The sequence below is a fragment of the Paramisgurnus dabryanus genome, chromosome 22, assembly GCF_030506205.2.
Source record: "Paramisgurnus dabryanus chromosome 22, PD_genome_1.1, whole genome shotgun sequence".
NCBI lineage: Eukaryota > Metazoa > Chordata > Actinopteri > Cypriniformes > Cobitidae > Paramisgurnus > Paramisgurnus dabryanus.
The window spans coordinates 6,731,075-6,753,186 of NC_133358.1; the positions used below are offsets into that span (position 1 = coordinate 6,731,075).

Genomic DNA, 22,112 nt, shown 5'->3' on the forward strand with positions numbered 1-22,112 from the left:
TGCTTACATACCTCACCGATTTCTGCATGTCTAGAAAACGCTCGGATTTAGTTCCTGTCTCCGCCTCCCAAAATGTCTAGTGTATTCGGATTGGTCAGATGACTACTCAACTGTTATTGGTCAACTGGGTTCGGCGTGTGTTTGAAAGGTTACGCCCCTGACTACGCGTGGATTTTCCGGTTCTGACTGAGAGTCACAGGCAACGTAAACAAGCGCTATATTTCTCTATAAACGATGGTGTCTGTACTGCATTACCACTTCAAGCTCGATCCAGAGAGTTCAGACGGCCGTTACGATATAAACGATCTCCGTCAATGAACGCGATTGGATTTAACTTTTTTAGGTGTCCTTAGCTCTGCCAGAATGCTAAACGAAGACGAAAATGTGTTGCAAAGACATCCAAAAGGTAATTATAACGTACTACATTACTTTGCAAACTATATGGAAACACCAAATGTAGCACATAGAAGGTTTTATTTGAAATGATTATAAAACTATTTCACTTATTAACATTATTTTACTATAGTAAACTTTATTATAAAAGACCGCTTACATACTATATTACTGTGCAAACTATATGGAAAAACCAAATGTAGCACATAGAAAGTATTTGTTGAAATGATTATAAAACTATTTCATTTGTTAACATTATTTTACTATAGTAAACTTTATTATAAAAGACTGTTACATACTATATCACTGTGCAAACTATATGGAAACACCAAATGTAGCACATAGAAAGTATTTGTTGAAATGATTATAAAACTATTTCACTTATTAACATTATTTTACTATTGTAAACTTTATTATAAAAGACTGTTACATACTATATTACTGTGCAAACTATATGGAAACACCAAATGTAGCACAAAGAAAGTATTAATTGAAATGAATGTTCTACATTATTTCACTATGGTAAAGTTTATTATGAAAAACTGCTTACTTATAAGTGCTATGTTTTTACTTATTAGGTTTTAAGGAGAATGCAACATGTTCCAGGGCCTCTTACCTGCGTGATTCATCATCCAGGTTTTGCACAAATTGTCTAAATCCCTACACACAGAACATTTATTGTACCGACTATAAGCCTTTGAGGTGCAGGACTAGAGTAAGTTTTATTACATTTTTAAACCAATAACACTAAAGTATCATTATAGTAACAAAGTACCCAAAAGAACAAAAGATGCAACTTTAAAGAAAATATAATAGTCAGTCAAAAGTTTTATTTATTTATTACAAATATATATTTAAATGTTAAACAATATACAAATATACATACTTTAGTAACCATATTGTGCTCTTGTTTCAAAAATTGTTCAATTCATTTCTTACAGCTATCTATTCAGATAAATGGCATATCAAAGCTTTGTCAGCTGGTGCTATCTAAGACGACACTATAAGGTTATCATCCTGTCGTGTGTTGTTCTCCAGATACGCTTGGAGCTTCCTGATCAGATCGGTCACAATTTTGGCTTTCGACGACCCCTGCACTGAAGATGGCATGCAATCACGTCCTCCTTTGAAGGTCTCTCAAACTGTGATGCCAGGTCCATTGGAATCGGGGTTTCCTTCAGCTTATCTTCAAATACCTCATCAAACACAAGCCTGATCACATCCTCCACATAACTGTAGAAATATTGCAGTCAATAAATCTTTTGTTTTGATAATTTATTTCCCTGCTTCATACATTAAGTTTTTAATTATGAATGTATTTGAAATAAAACATTACTGCTTACGGTATGTCATTTGTGTTTTGGGAACATAGCCTTGTACTTTCCCTCTCCTGCTTTTGTTACGGCTTGGTGACATTGTAATGGATGGCTGCAAGGTACAAATACCTGTAAAATATAAACAAGCAATTAATTTATTGTAAAAGTAAATTCTACTTTATTTAACACAGTTACTAAAATACTTAAATACCTGCACAGCATTCCAATAAATGAGAAAATCAATTTTTTTTGCTGCAAATCTGAAATCTCAGGGTACGGACGGCAAAGGCATCCACTGATGATGGTGATGGAAACATTGTGAAACGATGCTACTGCCTGGGTTCCTATTATTATGCAGAGAAAAAAAACTTTGTCATCATCAGTTATACATTTAAGACTGGTAGTGGTTTCACTAGGTAAATACATAATATGTGTTAAACACCTTTGCTCCTCATATGCCAGTCTGACTCCTTGTACTGTGTGTAATGATGTTGCATGTTTGCATACAGTGTAGAAGGATGTGTCCAGCTGCAAATCTAAGATATAGACAAATAAAACAAACATGTATTCAGTCAAAAAGAAATATTATAACAATAGAGTACAACGACTATAAATCGTTAGACTATTCATTAAAACGTAAATGTATTACATATTACATGGCCCAACATTAGCAACACACATTACGTGTTTACTTCGTTTCAAAATCTAAGAAAGCTTCAAGTAAATACAACAGTAAAATACATATAACTTTAAACAAATCATCTGTACTTAGAGTTTCTTGAGTTTGATCATGAGAACAAATTTTACCGGTAACAGTTTAGCTGGCATTTGTATTTGTATTTATCTTAGCAACTTAGCAAGTTTGTAAACATGTCTAAACCAACATCGATAAAAAAAACGAAAGCCTGCATAATTCAACATACACGTGTGTAAATATGGTACGTTGTTTATGAAATACAGTATTACAACACAAAACAATTAGCTTGCAAGCTTAGCTCTACACGCACATTATGTTAATCTCCGGTTACCGGTTACGTAATGTACAGTAAAATGCAAATAATAAACATGAATACTTACAGTCTGTGATCCAGAAGTGCACAGTAATCCAACTTTCAAGAGGAGACGTTGCGCAAATCCAGCTTCGGTTCATGAGAAGCAGTTATTGTGAAAACTCCGTGAACAACTTCTGACTGGATTTTTCCGGAACCGTATTAAACATGATGTCCTCTGTGGAAGTCCATAAAGTGCTATTTTGCCCTCGCATCTAAAGAGACAGCGTCTACTCGAGAGATTTAATCGCTTAAACAATGAAACAAGAGTTTGCAAACAGAGTCAAAGCAGGGACTCCCAACCTCCGCCATTTTAGCTCTCTTCTGACTCGGCGCTCCCCACCCCACCCTCGTCTTTGAGGGCGTACCCAAGCAAAGCAGAGAGGGCTGAACTATGATAATGTTGGTCTTATCTACGTCACTAATCCCAGGAAGTAAACTGTTGCCTACAATCCGATTGTTTTTTGTAGTCCTCGAACGTTAGAGACGATAACTCGTGTCATCGTTTTCTTTAAAGTATGTACTTTTTGAATATCGTTAGCATGTACTAATGCACACTTACACACAAAAGGATGTTTAAAAACGTGTATCCCATAATAGGTGCTCTTTAAAATTTCCACAAATTTAATTAATATTTGATATCTATGTTTCAGGCAGAAGTAGTTCTAAAAGACTGCATCGTTTAAAATGAAAAAAATATTGACGTATGATATTTTTGGGAAGGTGTCATTTTGTGGCCTTAGGAACACTTAAGGAAGTTTTTTATAAAATCTGACCTTGTTCAAAAAATAACAATGCATGAAAATCAATGTTGCTACCAATCTTTGACCCATCTCAGGGTATAATAATAATAATAATAATCACATGGTGGTTCAAATGTGTTTTTTGGAAAATATTTAGTTTTTTTGTTTTTGTCTGTTAAAAAAACATGGGCTAATGTAAACAAACAGGCATATAAATGGTTAAAATTTCCACAAATTGAATCAATATTTGATATCTATGTTTCAGGCAGAAGTAGTTCTAAAAGACTGCATCGTTTAAAATGAAAAAAAATATTGACGTATGATATTTTTAGAGCAGTTTTTGTGAAGGTGTCATTTTGTGGCCTTAGGAACACTTAAGGAAGTTTTTTAAAGGAACTCTTGAGGGTTAAAACTGCACAAAAGTCCAAAACAGTAGTGCTGACTTTACACATTGCACAATAATTCATAAAAAAGTGTTAGATTTTTACAGACAACAGTAGATTTGTTTATGAATCATTATAATCATTATGTCACGATCGGGAAACACAGGAGACGAGGGAAACCCAAACGCAGACTAAAATGAAGAATACTTTAATATATACAAAGACACAGAACCAAAACACCCACGAGGGGGTAAACATACAATAAACAGACACGAGAACTAAACTAACTACATAAACACTGAGAACACTAAACTACATAAACTCACACAGGATACCAGAAACAGGAATACACTCAGGGAAACTTGCAGGGAACACAGAAGAATACCAACGCACGGAGGACAGGACAGAAGGGTATTAAATAGGGAATTCTAATAACAGACACCTGGAGCTTAAAGGTAGGGTAACACATTTTGAAAAATGCTAACGGTAGCCGCCTAGCAATGAAATCCCGATCCCACCCTCAAGTCAAATCGCTCTCAAAAGTCACGCCTCTTTCCAAACACATGAACACGCACAGATCAGACGGTCACGTCTCATGTCTCATTCACCAGTGAGAGAACTTTGCAGTACAAAGTGAATAACACTTCCAAAATAACCAACATAAACAACTGGTTTACATCAGAATTAGTTTAAGCACACGTTCGATTGTGTAGACGTAGTAACTATATCGTTATGCTAATCCGTAAACGAACACAAATTTCATAAGCAACACAACGTTTCATCAAAGTATAATATCTGAATTCATCTCAATACAAACATATCGCGTACCTACCTTACCAAAATAAACAGTGCAATGACCCTTTCAGACCCTTTGCCTCCTGTAGCTGTTTGCATCTCGTGGTAAAGCAGTAAAGTTACTGATGTTAATTTGGATTTTTGCTCTTGCTGATCCAAGCAGTTTTTGCTGTTGTTGTTATAAAAGATGCATTTAGTTTTGTTGCTCCTGTGTAGGTTGTCAATTCAGCAGAAAAGTTTGCTGTTCTCGCTGTTTACAGACAGAGCGCACGTGAATGCGCCGATGACGTATGGTGTCTGCGTGGACTCGCTGCGCGGTGGGAATTCAAATTACACTTACATATGAGGGACATAAAAGGAAACGTCCGTTCGGACCGAAATCTATGATTTGTTGAACATTTTTTGGTCCTACGCCTTTCACAGATGACATAAATTTTTACAAATACATTTAAACAACTTAACACAGTGATTGCTATCAGGATGTGAGGAGACTTTTAACCAGCATAACTAAAAATGTTTCAGGATCAAATCTGTTACCCTACCTTTAATCAAACATAAGGGAGCGGGAAACAATTCACGAACCCTGAGAGAAACGGGAACCGCGGAAGGGCATGTCACACAACTCTCTCAGGGCAGACACGTACTGTCACAACCTAATCTCTCAAACTCGGATAAGACAAGAAAATAGAGAGATCAAGTCATGACACATTATTAAAATGTTTAAAACTACTGATTCCCAGGTCTTAAATGAAAAACAGATCAGGCTGTGATATCTGGACTAACATTTCATGCCGAGGATGCACGTGCATAACTGCTGCAAAATTTCAGTATTAAAAGTTTTTCAGTCCTTGAATTTTTGGGGAGAGCTTTAGAATCCATCTGCATAATGAATTTCTAAAAATTCATATTAGTATTTAAGTTCTTTGGGGTACGCCAAATTAAGCACATAGATTGAACCCAGCATCAATGCAGGCTTGTGCCACAGATTTGAGCTGCTCAAGAATCATCACTCCAACAACGACTCCAATATCGTCATAGTCTCCAAGAACACCTTCTTTCTATTTGATTACACATATGCCCATGATGATGTTTTCCGGGTCTTTCAATAAGTCATATTGTTGACTGTCCTACATTTAAATAAAAATAAACTGTTATTAGAGATTGTTCTGATTCATAACACTTTGACAAGTCTACAGGCAAGGGTAATTACAAAAACTATGACACCCCTGTTCCCCATATATTATACAGTGCCCTCCATAAATATTGGGACAGAGTGCACACACTGAGCTTTATTTAGAGGGAATTCACAAATTCCAATTTGTCTTTAGGATTTAGGAATTACAGTCGTTTAAATGGGCCAAACGTAAATGGACAGTTGACTTAAAAGCTGTTTAATGGACATTAATTTTGTATTTGTTAAATAATCTCCTCATAAATGAAGCATGTTGTGGTCTGAAGTTGAAGTTTGGCATTTGGACGCTGTGGCTGTGAACCCACATCATGTACACAATTCGTGTCCATAAAACAGCTTTTAAGCGAACTGTCCCATTACATTTGGACCTGAAATACACTGAAATACATTTGTACATATATATTAACATATCCCAATATTTATGAAGGGCACAGTGTGTGTGTGTGTATATATGTGTGTGTTTGTATAAGCAACTCCGAGAAAGTGAAAACACATTGGAACTGCAGGTAAGCACTGCAGCTTTAAAATTTGGACAATTGATAACGAATTTATCGTGACGTGAATATTAAAACACGTTATGAGATATCGCCACTGATATATTTATAAGCAGCATGCAAAAACATCTTTCTGACACTAAAAAATGTTTATAGTAGGCTACTGACAAGAACAAAGTCTAATAATAAGCGAGTGTTCGTATCGCGTTAAGATTAAATGGGAAAGCAATAGTGACGTTACATAAATATGGTTTTATTAACTTTTACCTCGCGCCAAAACAATAACAACACAAAACACACTAAATATGAATAAGAAAACAAGTAATAGTTTCATGACACCAAATACTGCTGATTTGATCTCATTTCTGACATCAGAGCCAGGGAATCCCTGTCAGAACTGTAGCCCAGAGAGGGCGGTGGTCAGCCGGGCAAGTGAACACTGACATACGCGCTCTGATTCTCACGTAGCGAAGCTTCCTAAGCAAGCGTTCAAACAGGCGCTATCTTTACTAATCGACTGCATATTTGAATATTATACATATATATTCTCTTTAAACTACACATTGTGACCAAGGAACGGTAATATTAAGAAACGGCTATTCTGTCCATCGAGTTATTATGAGATTCAAAGCAGCCGAGTGTTTCCTGTCATTCTGGCCGCCCTCAAATCCGTGGCGGAACTTAAGAAAGTAGTTCCCAAACAAAGAGGCTTTTAAAATAACTCCGTTGTTGTTTTCTAGTTTTCGTTTTTCAAACTTGTGCCGTCGAACTGTTGTATAAAAGCGATATCGCTCTCGGAGTCGTGTGGTATTTGTTTACGTTATATCGTAACGGCTGTGATTGCCTCCGGCACTCGCCTGGAGCAGCTCTCTTATAAACGGCGTATTTTAAGTTTATAAAAATATTCAATGTAATAAAAGGTGCTGTATGACATGAAATTTACTTACTGTGAAAATAGACTGACTGAGAAAAACTCCAGTGCTGAAATATCCCAACTTCAGATCGACCGTAAACCTGACTGGAAACTTCTTGTAGCTCCAGGAAAAAATTTGCATTTGCGCGCATGCGCAAAGATCAACCTTTTTTTTAAAACTGAATTTAATTAATTGACATGACTTGGATTTAAAAGACATGCAATTAGATTAATTGGGGCCATAATCATTTTTTTCAGTGTAGTAGAGTTCAAAAACAGTATACAGAATACGGTATCATATAGTAATTATTTTGTATTAATATCCATGATATTTGTATTGATATATACAGTACTGTAGTTCTGTTGCACTACAGTTGTTGCACTAACAACATTGCTTCATATGTTGCACTTAATAAAAACTTCTACACTTAAATAGATCCCTGCTGAAAAAAACAGCATCAAACCAGCATGGACCAGCATGGGAATTATGCTGGTTTAGCTGGTGGTCACAGCATACCAGCACCAAAACACAACATATGCTGGTATGACCAGCATGGGATGCTGGTGCTAATGCTGGTTTAGCTGGTGCTAATGCTGGTTTGTTGCTGGTTTAGCTGGTGCTAATGCTGGTGCTGATGCTGGTTTGATGCTGGTTTAGCTGGTGTTCACTAGCAAACCAGCACCAAAACACAACATATGCTGGTCTTACTGGTATGTGGTTTTTTCAGCAGGGATACATTTTCATTTTTTTCAGTTTTAATTTCACTTGTCAAATTGCATTGCTATAAAAAATTTACACAAGTGGGGCTCATTTTCAAGGTTTCGCCTATAGGGCCCCATAACCCCAAGGGTATAAGTAGAATGAAGACAGGGTTATTATTATGTTGGCTTTGAAAAAGCCAATATATTGTTATTGCTATTAAACTTATTATTATTATTATTATGTTGGCTTTGAAAAAGCCAATATATTGTTATTGCTATTAAACTTATTATTAGTGGTGCTTGCATTTATGCAAGGCATCACTATTACTATTGCTCATACTTATTATTTATAATTATTATTCTTCTTTTTCTGGACACTTTTTCGGCGCGTAACTCGTCCCGCACGGTTTAACGTAGTCCCACGAAAGAGGGCTCAAATCGACCGGATTATTGAGGAGAGGTGTGCTATGACTTTTATAAGGGATCGGGTGCAGGATTTCTGAAAGGGGGGCGAAAAACCACCCGAAAAATCCCATTGACTTAACATTGCGCCCAACTTTGACAGGTCATAGCTCCGCTCGAGGATTTTATAGAAACATGTGGGTTACAACATTTGAAGAGGGTGGTAGGCTCTGTAAGAACATGGATCACAATGGGGTGTAAGTTGTACCCCTGGGGTGTAAGAGGCACCCAAAAATTCCCATTGACTTATAATGGGGCAGGAAACATGCCCATATAAGGGAATAAAACAGTTCCAGATGGGATATCTTTGCTTTACAGTGTCGTAGAGATAAGTGGGTGGGCTCATTTCACTCGGGCATCCAATCAGTCTCTCAGGATCATCCCAGAGCTATTAAGCCACGCCCCTAGCAACAATTTTGGGCACCCTAGCAACATCTCCCTTAGACTGCCATTATAAAATGCCCAGATGGATATCTTTGCATCACACTGTCATAGAGACATGGGGGTGGGCTCATTTTACTCAGGCATCCAATCAGTCTCTCAGGATCCTTACAGACTTACTAAGCCACGCCCCTAGCAACCACTTTTGAGCACCCTAGCAACATAAAATACAAACAGTTATATCTCGGCATCAGAACATCTTAGAGACACGGGGGTTGGACCGTTTTACTTGTGACTAGGGGTGTAACAATTGGGCACATCATTGGCCACTCCCAAGCCACGCCCCTAGCAACCAAATTTGAGCACCCTAGCAACCGAATAAACAAAGCCTTATATCTCCGCATCAGAACATCGTAGAGACACGGGGTTTGGACCGTTTTACTTGTGACTCGGAGTGTAATCACTGGGCACATCATTGGCCACTCCCAAGCCACGCCCCTAGCAACCAAATACAGTACCCTAGCAACAGAGTAAACAAAGCCTTATATCTCCACATCAGAACATCGTAGAGACACGGGGGTTGGACCGTTTTACTTGTGACTCGGAGTGTAATCACTGGGCACATCATTGGCCACTCCCAAGCCACGCCCCTAGCAACCACATACAGTACCCTAGCAACAGAGTAAACAAAGCCTTATATCTCCGCATCAGAACATCGTAGAGACACGGGGGTTGGACCGTTTTACTTGTGACTCGGAGTGTAATCACTTGGCTCATCATTGGCCACTCCCAAGCCACGCCCCTAGCAACCAAATACAGTACCCTAGCAACAGAGTAAACAAAGCCTTATATCTCCGCATCAGAACATCGTAGAGACACGGGGGTTGGACCGTTTTACTTGTGACTCGGAGTGTAATCACTGGGCACATCATTGGCCACTCCCAAGCCACGCCCCTAGCAACCAAATACAGTACCCTAGCAACAGAGTAAACAAAGCCTTATATCTCCACATCAGAACATCGTAGAGACACGGGGGTTGGACCGTTTGACTCATGACTCGGAGGGTAATCACTAGTGGATGCCATTTTTTTCCCTAGCAACCAAATACAGTACCCTAGCAACAGAGTAAACAAAGCCTTATATCTCCGCATCAGAACATCGTAGAGACATGGGGTTTGGACCGTTTGACTCGTGACTCGGAGGGTAATCACTAGTGGATCCCATTTTTTTCCCTAGCAACCAAATACAGTACCCTAGCAACAGAGTAAACAAAGCCTTATATCTCCGCATCAGAACATCGTAGAGACACGGGGGTTGGACCGTTTGACTCATGACTCGGAGGGTAATCACTAGTGGATGCAATTTTTTTCCCTAGCAACCAAATACAGTACCCTAGCAACAGAGTAAACAAAGCCTTATATCTCCGCATCAGAACATCGTAGAGACACGGGGGTTGGACCGTTTGACTCGTGACTCGGAGGGTAATCACTAGTGGATGCCATTTTTTTCCCTAGCAACCAAATACAGTACCCTAGCAACAGAGTAAACAAAGCCTTATATCTCCGCATCAGAACATCGTAGAGACACGGGGGTTGGATCGTTTGACTTTTGGCTTGGAGTATAATCATAAATTGTCCCACGAAACTTGCCACGGCAAGCACCACTCACATTTTCTTCAGGAAATGTACCTATCTAGTTATTATTATTCTTTTTCTGGACACTTTTTCGGCGCGTAACTCGTCCCGCACGCTTTGTCGTAGACCCATAAATTAGGGCTCAAATCGACCGGCTTATCGAGGAGAGGTGTGCTATGACTTTTATAAGCGATCGGGTGCAGGATTTCCGAAAGGGGGGCGAAAAACCACCCAAAAAATCCCATTGACTTAACATTGCGCCCAACTTTGACGAGTCATAGCTCCGCTCGAGGATTTTGTAGAAACATGTGGGTTACAACATTTGAAGAGGGTGGTAGGCTCTGTAAGAACATGGATCACAATGGGGTGTAAGTTGTACCCCTGGGGTGTAAGAGGTGCCCAAAAGTGCCCCAATGAAAAGTCAATGGGGCAAAATCCCATAGACTTACCATTGCAAAAATGTTGACGGGTCATAGGTCCGAGCCAGGATTTCATAGAAACATGTGGGTTACTAAATTTGAAGAGGGTGCTAGACTCTGTCAGGACGTCCCCCACAATGGGGTGTAAGGTTACCATAGCAACCATTTTGGGCACCCTAGCAACCTATACCATAGACTGCCATTATAAAATGCCCGGATGGATATCTTTGCACCACAGTGTCATAGAGACATGGGGGTGGGCTCATTTTACTCAGGCATCCAATCAGTCTCTCAGGATCCTTACAGACTTACTAAGCCACGCCCCTAGCAACCACTTTTGAGCACCCTAGCAACATAAAATACAAACAGTTATATCTCGGCATCAGAACATCGTAGAGACACGGGGGTTGGACCGTTTTACTTGTGACTAGGGGTGTAACAATTGGGCACATCATTGGCCACTCCCAAGCCACGCCCCTAGCAACCAAATTTGAGCACCCTAGCAACCGAATAAACAAAGCCTTATATATCCGCATCAGAACATCGTAGAGACACGGGGTTTGGACCGTTTTACTTGTGACTCGGAGTGTAATCACTGGGCACATCATTGGCCACTCCCAAGCCACGCCCCTAGCAACCAAATACAGTACCCTAGCAACAGAGTAAACAAAGCCTTATATCTCCGCATCAGAACATCGTAGAGACACGGGGGTTGGACCGTTTTACTTGTGACTCGGAGTGTAATCACTGGGCACATAATTGGCCACTACCAAGCCACGCCCCTAGCAACCAAATACAGTACCCTAGCAACAGAGTAAACAAAGCCTTATATCTCCGCATCAGAACATCGTAGAGACACGGGGGTTGGACCGTTTTACTTGTGACTCGGAGTGTAATCACTGGGCACATCATTGGCCACTCCCAAGCCACGCCCCTAGCAACCAATTACAGTACCCTAGCAACAGAGTAAACAAAGCCTTATATCTCCGCATCAGAACATCGTAGAGACACGGGGGTTGGACCGTTTTACTTGTGACTCGGAGTGTAATCACTGGGCACATCATTGGCCACTCCCAAGCCACGCCCCTAGCAACCAAATACAGTACCCTAGCAACAGAATAAACAAAGCCTTATATCTCCACATCAGAACATCGTAGAGACATGGGGGTTGGACCGTTTGACTCATGACTCGGAGGTTAATCACTAGTGGATGCCATTTTTTTCCCTAGCAACCAAATACAGTACCCTAGCAACAGAGTAAACAAAGCCTTATATCTCCGCATCAGAACATCTTAGAGACACGGGGGTTGGACCATTTTACTTTTGGGTTGGAGTATAATCATATATTGTCCCGGGAATTTTGACACGGCAAGCACCACTTCACATTTTCTTCAGGAAATGTACCTATCTAGTTATTATTATTATTATTCTTTTTCTCCCCCCAAAATTATAAACACTAACTCGTCCTAGGGCTTTCAAGCTACATGCACCAAATTTTCCACAGACCTTCAGACTGGTCTGACTTAGTGTGCTATATCTTTTCTAACTGATGGGACCTTCCGAATTCCTAAACGGGGGTCTCGAACACCCCAAAATTTCCATTGACTTAACATTGAGACAAACTTTGACGGGTCATAGCTGTGAGTGAGAAACTTGTAGAAACTTGTGGCTTACCACATTTAAGGTGGCTGACAGGCTCTGTAAGAACATACATCACAATGGGGTGTAAGCTATACCCCTGGGGTGTAAGAGGCCCCCAAAATTTCCCATTGACTTATAATGGGGCAGGAAACATGCCCATATAAGGGAATAAAAGCGTCCCAGATGGAATATCTTTACTTTAGAGTGTCGTAGAGACATGGGGGTGGGCTCATTTTACTCAGTCATCCAATCAGTCTCTTAGGATCGCCCCAAAGCTATTTAGCCACGCCCCTAGCAACAATTTTGGGTACCCTAGCAACATCTCCCATAGACTACCATTATAAAAAGCCCAGATGGATATCTTTACACCAGAGTGTCATAGAGACATAGGGGTGGGCTCATTTTACTCAGGCATCCAATCAGTCTCTTAGGATTCCTACTGAGGTATTAAACCACGCCCCTAGCAACCAATTTGAGCACCCTAGCAACATAATAAACAAAGCCTTATATCTCTGGATCTGAACATCTTAGAGACATGGGGGTTGGGTCTTTGGGTCATGTTAGCTTCATGCTAGCTCCATGCTAAGTCATACTAGCTTCATGCTAGTTTCATGCTAGCTTTATGCTAATTTCATAATAAATCTTGCTAACTTCATGCTAAATCATGCTAACTTCATGTTAAATCTTGTTAGCTGCACGCTAAATAGTGCTAGCTTAATGCTAATCATGCTAGCATCATGCTAATCATGCTAGCTTCACGTTAAATCATGCTAGCTTCATGCTAATCATGCTATTCTCATGCTAACTTCATGTTAATCATGCAAGCCTCGTGCTAGCTTCATGCTAGCTTCATGCTAATCTTGCTAGTTTCATGCTAGCTTCATGCTAATCATGCTAGCATCATGCTAGCTTCATGCTAATCATGCTAGAATCATGCTAGTTTCATGTTAATCATGCTAGCATCATGCTAGCTTCATGCTAATCATGTTAGCATCATGCCAGCTTCATGCTAGCTTCATGCTAGCTACATGCTAATCATGCTAACATCATGCTAGCTTCATGCTAATCATGCTAGCTTCATGCTAATCATGCTAGCTTCATGCTAATCATGCTAGCATCATGCTAGCTTCATGCTAATCATGCTAGCATCATGCTAGCTTCATGCTAGCTACATGCTAATCATGCTAGCATCATGCTAGCTTCATGCTAATCATGCTAGCTTCATGCTAGCTTCATGCTAATCATGCTAGCATCATGCTAGCTTCATGCTAATCATGCTAGCATCATGCTAGCTTCATGCTAGCATCATGCTAGCTTCATGCTAATCATGCTAGCATCATGCTAGCTTCATGCTAGCTACATACTAATCATGCTAACATCATGTTAGCTACATGCTAATCATGCTAGCATCATGCTAGCTACATGCTAATCATGCTAGCATCATGCTAGCTTCATGCTAATCATGCTACCATCATGCTAGCTTCATGCTAGCTTCATGCTAATCATGCTAGCTTCATGCTAGCTTCATGCTAATCATGCTAGCATCATGCTAACTTCATGCTAATCATGCTAACATCATGCTAATCATGCTAGCATCATGCTAGCTTCATGCTAATCATGTTAGCTTCATGCTAGCTTCATGCTAATCATGTTAGCTTCATACTTAAACATACTAACTGCCAGATAGCCTACTAAACTAAACTTCTGTCAATCCGTTTTAAACGTTCAGGCTACGCTTTTTCAAGCCAACATAAAGTTTGTCTTCAAACTTTAATATCTAGTTATTATTATTATTATTCTTTTTCTCCCCCCAAAATTATAAACACTAACTCGTCCTAGGGCTTTCAAGCTACATGCACCAAATTTTCCACAGACCTTCAGACTGGTCTGACTTAGTGTGCTATATCTTTTCTAACTGATGGGACCTTCCGAATTCCTAAACGGGGGTCTCGAACACCCCAAAATTTCCATTGACTTAACATTGAGACAAACTTTGACGGGTCATAGCTGTGAGTGAGAAACTTGTAGAAACTTGTGGCATACCACATTTAAGGTGGCTGACAGGCTCTGTAAGAACATACATCACAATGGGGTGTAAGCTATACCCCTGGGGTGTAAGAGGCCCCCAAAATTTCCCATTGACTTATAATGGGGCAGGGAACATGCCCATATAAGGGAATAAAAGCGTCCCAGATGGAATATCTTTACTTTAGAGTGTCGTAGAGACATGGGGGTGGGCTCATTTTACTCAGTCATCCAATCAGTCTCTTAGGATCGCCCCAAAGCTATTTAGCCACGCCCCTAGCAACAATTTTGGGTACCCTAGCAACATCTCCCATAGACTACCATTATAAAAAGCCCAGATGGATATCTTTACACCAGAGTGTCATAGAGACATAGGGGTGGGCTCATTTTACTCAGGCATCCAATCAGTCTTAATAGGATTCTTATTGAGGCATTAAGCCACGCCCCTAGCAACCAAATTTGAGCACCCTAGCAACATAATAAACAAAGCCTTATATCTCTTGGTCTGAACATCATAGAGACATGGGGGTTGGGTCTTTGGGTCATGTTAGCTTCAAGCTAGCTCCATGCTAAGTCATACTAGCTTCATGCTAGTTTAATGCTAGCTTTATGCTAATTTCATAATAAATCTTGCTAACTTCATGCTAAATCATGCTAACTTCATGTTAAATCTTGTTAGCTGCACGCTAAATATTGTTAGCGTTATGCTAATCATGTTAGCATCATGCTAATCATGCTAGCTTCACGTTAAATCATGCTAGCTTCATGCTAATCATGCTAACCTCATGCTTACTTCATGCTAATCATGCTAGCCTCATGCTACCTTCATGCTAATCATGCTAACATCATGCTAGCTTCATGCTAATCATGCTAGAATCATGCTAGCTTCATGCTAATCATGCTAGAATCATGGTAGCTTCATGCTAATCATGCTAGAATCATGCTAGTTTCATGTTAGCATCATGCTAGCTTCATGCTAATTATGCTAGCAACATGCTAGCTTTATGCTAATCATGCTATCATCATGCTAATCATGCTAGCAACATGTTAGCTTCATGCTAATCATGGTACCATCATGCTAACTTCATGCTAGCTTCATGCTAATCATGCTAGCATCATGCTAGCTTCATGCTAATCATGCTAACATCATGCTAACTTCATGCTAGCTTTATGCTTATCATGTTAGCATCATGCTAGCTTCATGCTAATCATGCTAGCATCATGTTAGCTTCATGCTAATCATGCTAGAATCATGCTAGCTTCATGCTAATCATGCTAGAATCATGCTAGCTTCATGCTAATCATGCTAGAATCATGCTAGTTTCATGCTAGCATCATGCTAGCTTCATGCTAATCATGTTAGCAACATGCTAGCTTTATGCTAATCATGCTATCATCATGCTAATCATGCTAGCAACATGTTAGCTTCATGCTAATCATGGTACCATCATGCTAACTTCAAGCTAGCTTCATGCTAATCATGCTAGCATCATGCTAGCTTCATGCTAATCATGCTAACATCATGCTAACTTCATGCTAGCTTTATGCTTATCATGTTAGCATCATGCTAGCTTCATGCTAATCATGCTAGCATCATGTTAGCTTCATGCTAATTATGCTAGCTTCATGCTAATCATGCTACAATCATGTTAGCTTCATGCTAATCATGCTAGCATCATGCTAGCTTCATGCTAATCATGCTAGCATCATGTTAGCTTCATGCTAATCATGTTAGCAACATGCTAGCTTTATGCTAGCATTATGCTAGCTTCATGCTAATCATGCTAGCATCATGCTAGCTTCATGTTAATCATGCTAGCATCATGCTAGCTTCATGCTAATCATTCTAGCATCATGCTAACTTCATGCTAATCATGCTAGCAACATGCTAGCTTTATGCTAATCATGCTACCATCATGCTAATCATGCTAGCAACATGCTAGCTTCATGCTAATAATGCTACCATCATGTTAACTTCATGCTAGCTTCATGCTAATCGTGCTAACATCATGCTAATCATGCTAGCATCATGCTAGCTTCATGCTAATCATGCTAGCATCATGCTAGCTTCATGCTAATCATGATAACATCATGCTAGCTTCATGCTAATCATGCTAGCATCATGCTAGCTTCATGCTAATCATGTTAGCATCATGCTAGCTTCATGCTAATCATGTTAGCATCATGCTAGCTTCATGCTAATCATGCTAACATCATGCTAACTTCATGCTAGCTTCATGCTAACATCATGGTAGCATCATGCTAATCATGCTAGCTTCATGCTAATCATGTTAGCATCATGCTAGCTTCATGCTAATCATGCTAGCATCATGCTAGCTTCATGCTAATCATGCTAACTTCATGCTAATCATGCTAGCATCATGCTAATCATGCTAGCATCATGCTAATCATCCTAGCTTCATGTTTATCATGTTGGCATCATGATAAATCATGCTAAATCATGCTACCTTCATACCTAAACATACCAACAGCCAGATAGCCTACTAAACTAAACTTATGTCAAACCGTTTTAAACGTTCAGGCTACGCTTTCTCAAGCCAACATAAAGTTTGTCTTCAAACTTTACTATCTAGTTTATATTATTTTATTTCTGTTCCTAAATACTGTTAGAACTTACTTTATTTGTGAATTTTTATTTTTATATGCATTTATTTTTATATTTGTAACTTTTTTATTTTTATATGCATAAATTTATTTTCATATTCATTGATTTGTTCTTATTTTATTTTCCTTATTTCCCTTTTTTTGCTGATCCGAAAATCATTCGATCCCTGACACAAAAAACCTTAATGTTACCTGTGTAACCACTATATTGTGAATTTATGTAATATGAGAGTAGACATATAGTGGACATCTGTGAAATAGAGTGGACATCAGTTTAAAAATTTGTACACGCAACATTTTCAACACTTTATAAGTAAATTTGTTTCGTGTTTAAGCATGGGAAATAGTCGTCTGTGACGCATGACTGGACTGATCGGGCAAGTGACAGTCAATAGCCGTTTTGTTGTTTTCCCTTCACTCTTTTGAATTGCGCAAACAGACGCGCCTTGAAAGTGTGTGATGTGTGATCTACGCCCATGATAGTGAGACAGCGTCCTTGTCAGTGTCCGTAAACACGATATACTCATTTACGACCCAATAAGCTAGGAAACTGATTGAGACGCACGGTTTAATTTTAAATCCAACTGGAAACAGAGAGGGATTTCAGTCACAAATCAAGGTTTCTTTTCATGGTATGTATTATGTTATATATTAAAATATGCAGTGTATAGGGGCAGTAAACGCTCATTAGTAACATATAGGTAACATTATACATATTTTAAAATGTAGAATAGTTAACAATTTGTTTGTATTATTGTATTATTTGTTTGTATTATTGTGTAGAGCAGTCATGTAAAGTATTTGCTTTGTTTGCACGCCCTAAACGGATTCAAAATTTAATGTTTTAAGACTAGATATCAACAGTAGGTTTTTGTGAATTTATTGGTTAAGTTTGATGAAGTTTGTGAATTTTGTGTATGGATAGAATGGAGTTAACCGAGATAAATCTGGTTCCATGTGTGACGTTTAACATTTTATTAAGGGTTTTAATACTTTACGATTTAGCGCAATGACAAGAAACATAATCTGGTGTAATTATTTATTTTTTCTCATAAAAAGAGAATACAGTCACCAAATGTTTGTATATGCTATTTGAGTATTGTAACTTCTAAGTTAGATTTTACTAAGTAATAATGCAAGATAGGGACCGTCTGCAAAGTACAAAGCAAACACAATAATTCCACCAGATGCTTCACTCTTTAAATTTATCTGAAGTATATTTGAATATTTCTGAAGTATATACTGAATACTTTTGCCCCCACAAAGGAGCAAAAGGGGGCATTACCCCCTCAGTTCTGATTTGTGCCCCCTCTGTTTCATTTTTGTATTCATGGTTACAAATAAAATGTTCAACCTTTTGAGTTAAATAATAATTTAATCTTATCCCCATATGGGATTTAGAATATTCAGTGACATGACGCTGTCATATATCAACACTATGCAGTGTTTTCAACCTCATAATGTTTATTTTAGATTTCAGACATTTAAATACACGTAAGCACTGGTAAAACAATAGCCTACATTTAGTTTGTAAAAACACACTGCTGTCTGTGGAAGCAGCAATAAAAATCTATTCAAATAAGATAATAATTTGCAAATAATAAATAAAAATTATTTTCAAATAAAAATAATTTGCCGACATGTGTTATTCTATCAGATAAACACAGTGGAACTAACTATAAACTAAGAACAAAAAAGTTTTTTTTTACTTTTTCTGGAAAGCCTGCAAGATACAATGTCCTATGCTTAACCGACTATTCCAACATTGCAACAAGTACTGGGAAAGACAAACATGTATTTAAAAATATTTAAGTATCATCTTCATATATACTTAACATTATTAACATGTTTAAAGGCATAAAATGTTTGGAAATAATGACAGCAGAGAAAATATTTCATTTGCATTTTACATAACAATGGTTAATAACTTTTTTATTTTTAAGAATATTTTCATTTTATGACTGCTACTAAAAAATGCTTCTTTGTTCTAACTGTTTGCGTAATGTCCTAGAGCTAGTGAACTAAATATTAATTTCATATCTGAAAATACAGAACAGTATATCACAGTTTTTGTATGTGAACAATGCAATTTTATAGACTATTAATAGAGGTTTTCCTGATATTTTTTTCTCTAATGTTTGAGACCTGACAGGGTAAGATGTTATGTGTCTTAAACTCATCATCTCTCATTTTTGCTTCCCTTTCCCTGCTTTGAAAAACTTTTTACAAAACATTTCTGATGTCCATCACATGAGTCAATAGTGATCGGGTGAAAATAAGATTTTCATTATTATTTAGAAACGTACTTTAGTCTCGTCATGTTTTCATAAACCAACTCAATCGCGTGGAGTCACTTTTACTTTGTATGCGGCTGCGCACTGCAAAACAGACGCGCACAGACATGAATGGGTGCGTGGACGTGGACATTAATTGGTGCGACTGCTGCGTCACTTTTTCAAACGTGAATTGGGTCTTTGAATGAATACACTAGTATTCTGCTTCCAGGATTTTTTTTTCTTCTTTTTATCACTTCTTAAATATGGGTAGGTTTCTTCAAAAATACAATATTTTGAGGAAAAAGCTGAAATATTTGCATTTTTGTAAAGGACTTTTGTTAGAGATCAGATTCAGAGCGATGATCAAAACATAAACTGAGTTTTCTGTCTCTTCTCTATGAAATTTTTCCCAGTCTAAATATAATTATTTATATGACACATTGATCATGCATTTATTGCAATGCATACATTCTGGCTTCTTTGGCAAAATTATTTCAACATAACAATAAAGTTTACATGTAAACTACCGAAAAGCATACAAAACCCCAAAAGGCTGCAGTGCAGTGATTATGAATCGCAGTATCATGTAAACGTGTATGAATCTTAAACAAATAAACTACAAATTTAGATCTCCAGAATATTTATATATATACAGAAGTTGTATGTAAAATGGAATGTTAGGCTTCAACAAATTTTGAATATAATATTTAACAAAAAGCAAATAAGCATTTATAATGCCATTTTTCATTTTATAACTAGCATTTAAAGCTTTGCCATAACAATCCAAAGTATAAAAAAAACAGATGTAATATGTAATTCTAAAAAAGTGCTCTCTGCACAATAAAAACACATTAAAGAAGGTGCAGTAGCGTAACGAGCCAACAACGGGCCCCTAAGCAGGATTATCAAGGCGGGTCATTTACTACAGCACATGATGACGCAATGTCCACAAGCAGGCTACAATGAATGGGACAGGACAGGATCATAGAGACATGAGATGACTGACAAAATCAGAAATAGCCTACGCGCACCACAACAAAAACATAACATCGGGGACAGCGCACCATAACATATGAAAAACACTGCTGGTGACAGCACACTATAACATTTTGTTACTCATTGCTATGACTACACACACACATACACCTAGGTCTAAATACATATAAAAGATGCTCACTTACATTATAGGCTATAGCGTTACATTATAACCACGTTATAATTTGTAGAGGTATTTTCAGGGCTTCAGTTCTGGATGGCATGATGCACACAGCAGCTCTAAACTTCAGAAAAAACACAGCTCAATCATTACATACGTAGGATCGATCCATACCGTTCAAAATCATTTGTTTACTTACTGCTGCACTTTGTGCTTTGCTTTAGGTGTCTGGTGTAGTGTTTGGGTATTTAAAGCATTATCGTTTCTTGTTTGTGCTAAGAAACCAAAAGATACAAACCAGCCGATTTCAAACGTGCACAGAAACTCTGGGCTGTGATTGGTTGGGCTCTATCGCTAGCGGTGATTTCATTGGGCGATGGCTTGTTTGACTTCATGCGCCGCAAGAATTGATAGCCGGGTTACGTCAAACTACCGCAAGAGTGATTCGCGAAACCATACGGAGGAGTTTGCTTTTAAATCGCTCTCGCGGAACTTTGCCGTCATCCGGCTGCCTATTGAAAACCCGTGAGAAAGCCTGGGAACAGCGGATAGCAACGAATATGTGATAGGGCCCGCCGACTGTCAATCAAATTCTTCCAGTCGGGCGGGCCCCTGATTGGTCCGGGCCTGTAAGCAACGCTTACCCTGCTTACCGATAGTTACGCCCCTTTGAAGGTGCTAGATTATCATAACTATGCACATAGATACAATGGAAATAGAAAATATTCAAACATTACACTATTACAGCTGAAACAAGCATAACATACAGTAGAATTCACAGGATGATCATTTAAAGGAACAGTATGTAGGAATGTATGTTATGTGTATAATAGTATGTTTTGTGGCCATAACTGGTACTGCAATCACACAACTGGTGGCCAATTACAAAATGACAACATTAACATTAGCTGACTCCACTTTTTAAATGACAATATGCTGACCAGACCACTGTAGTATTTGAAATGAAAATGATTTCTTAATGTCTAGTGACCTATCAGGGCCATTTTATGATTAATTGATATAAAGTTCTTACATACTGTTCCTTTAAACCTCCAACATAGATGAGAAATAGGGTCAGGTTTTGACTTCATGCATGTAGTATATTTATACTAAGTGCATCTCATAAGTATGTAAAAAAATTGAGGCCTAATAGTTAAAAGTGGAAACTCTACATTCTATGTAGAAGGTCACTCTCAATTGACATCAAAGTTAGATTACTTAATTTCTGTTGTGCTATGGATCGCAGTCTGTTTTTGACTAGATTTAATTTGGAGGAACTGGCTCATCATGGCAGATGAAGTCTTTGTACTGGACGATTCCTTCACAAAATATATTTTCCAAGTCAGTGTGGTATCTTCTGTGTAGATCTGCTGCTTTTTACGCAGATGTTCTGCAGAGAGAGCAAATATGTTGATGAGAAAACCAGAGTAGACGTTGAGGTCATTGTAGGATTTAAAACGCTGATCAAGTTCAGCCAGCAGCCGGTCCATCACAACTGATAAAACACCAGATG

General features: G+C 38.4%; 1 protein-coding gene and 1 long non-coding RNA gene across 8 annotated transcripts in view; one reads left to right on the forward strand and one right to left on the reverse strand.

Annotated features, from left to right (window-relative positions):
• Positions 1 to 1,485: 1,485 nt before the first annotated feature.
• Positions 1,486 to 3,209, reverse strand: LOC141281401 (uncharacterized). Its single transcript, XR_012335686.1, has 5 exons — positions 2,787 to 3,209; positions 2,152 to 2,245; positions 1,921 to 2,053; positions 1,737 to 1,838; positions 1,486 to 1,626 (listed from the first exon to the last, which is right to left on the reverse strand). It is a non-coding gene; the product is annotated as an uncharacterized lncRNA (long non-coding RNA).
• Positions 3,210 to 17,629: 14,420 nt separating this feature from the next.
• The window catches only part of LOC135785316 (NXPE family member 3-like), a 111,300-nt gene continuing 106,817 nt past the window's right edge, over positions 17,630 to 22,112 (forward strand). For 5 of the 7 annotated variants that reach the window (XM_065294689.2, XM_065294690.2, XM_065294687.2 and 2 more), the window contains exon 1: positions 17,631 to 17,799. The gene's annotated coding sequence lies outside the window, so the exon portion shown is untranslated. Of the gene's footprint in view, positions 17,800 to 22,112 lie in introns of all 7 variants that reach the window. The other 2 variants (XM_065294691.2, XM_065294692.2) reach the window with 2 other exon arrangements.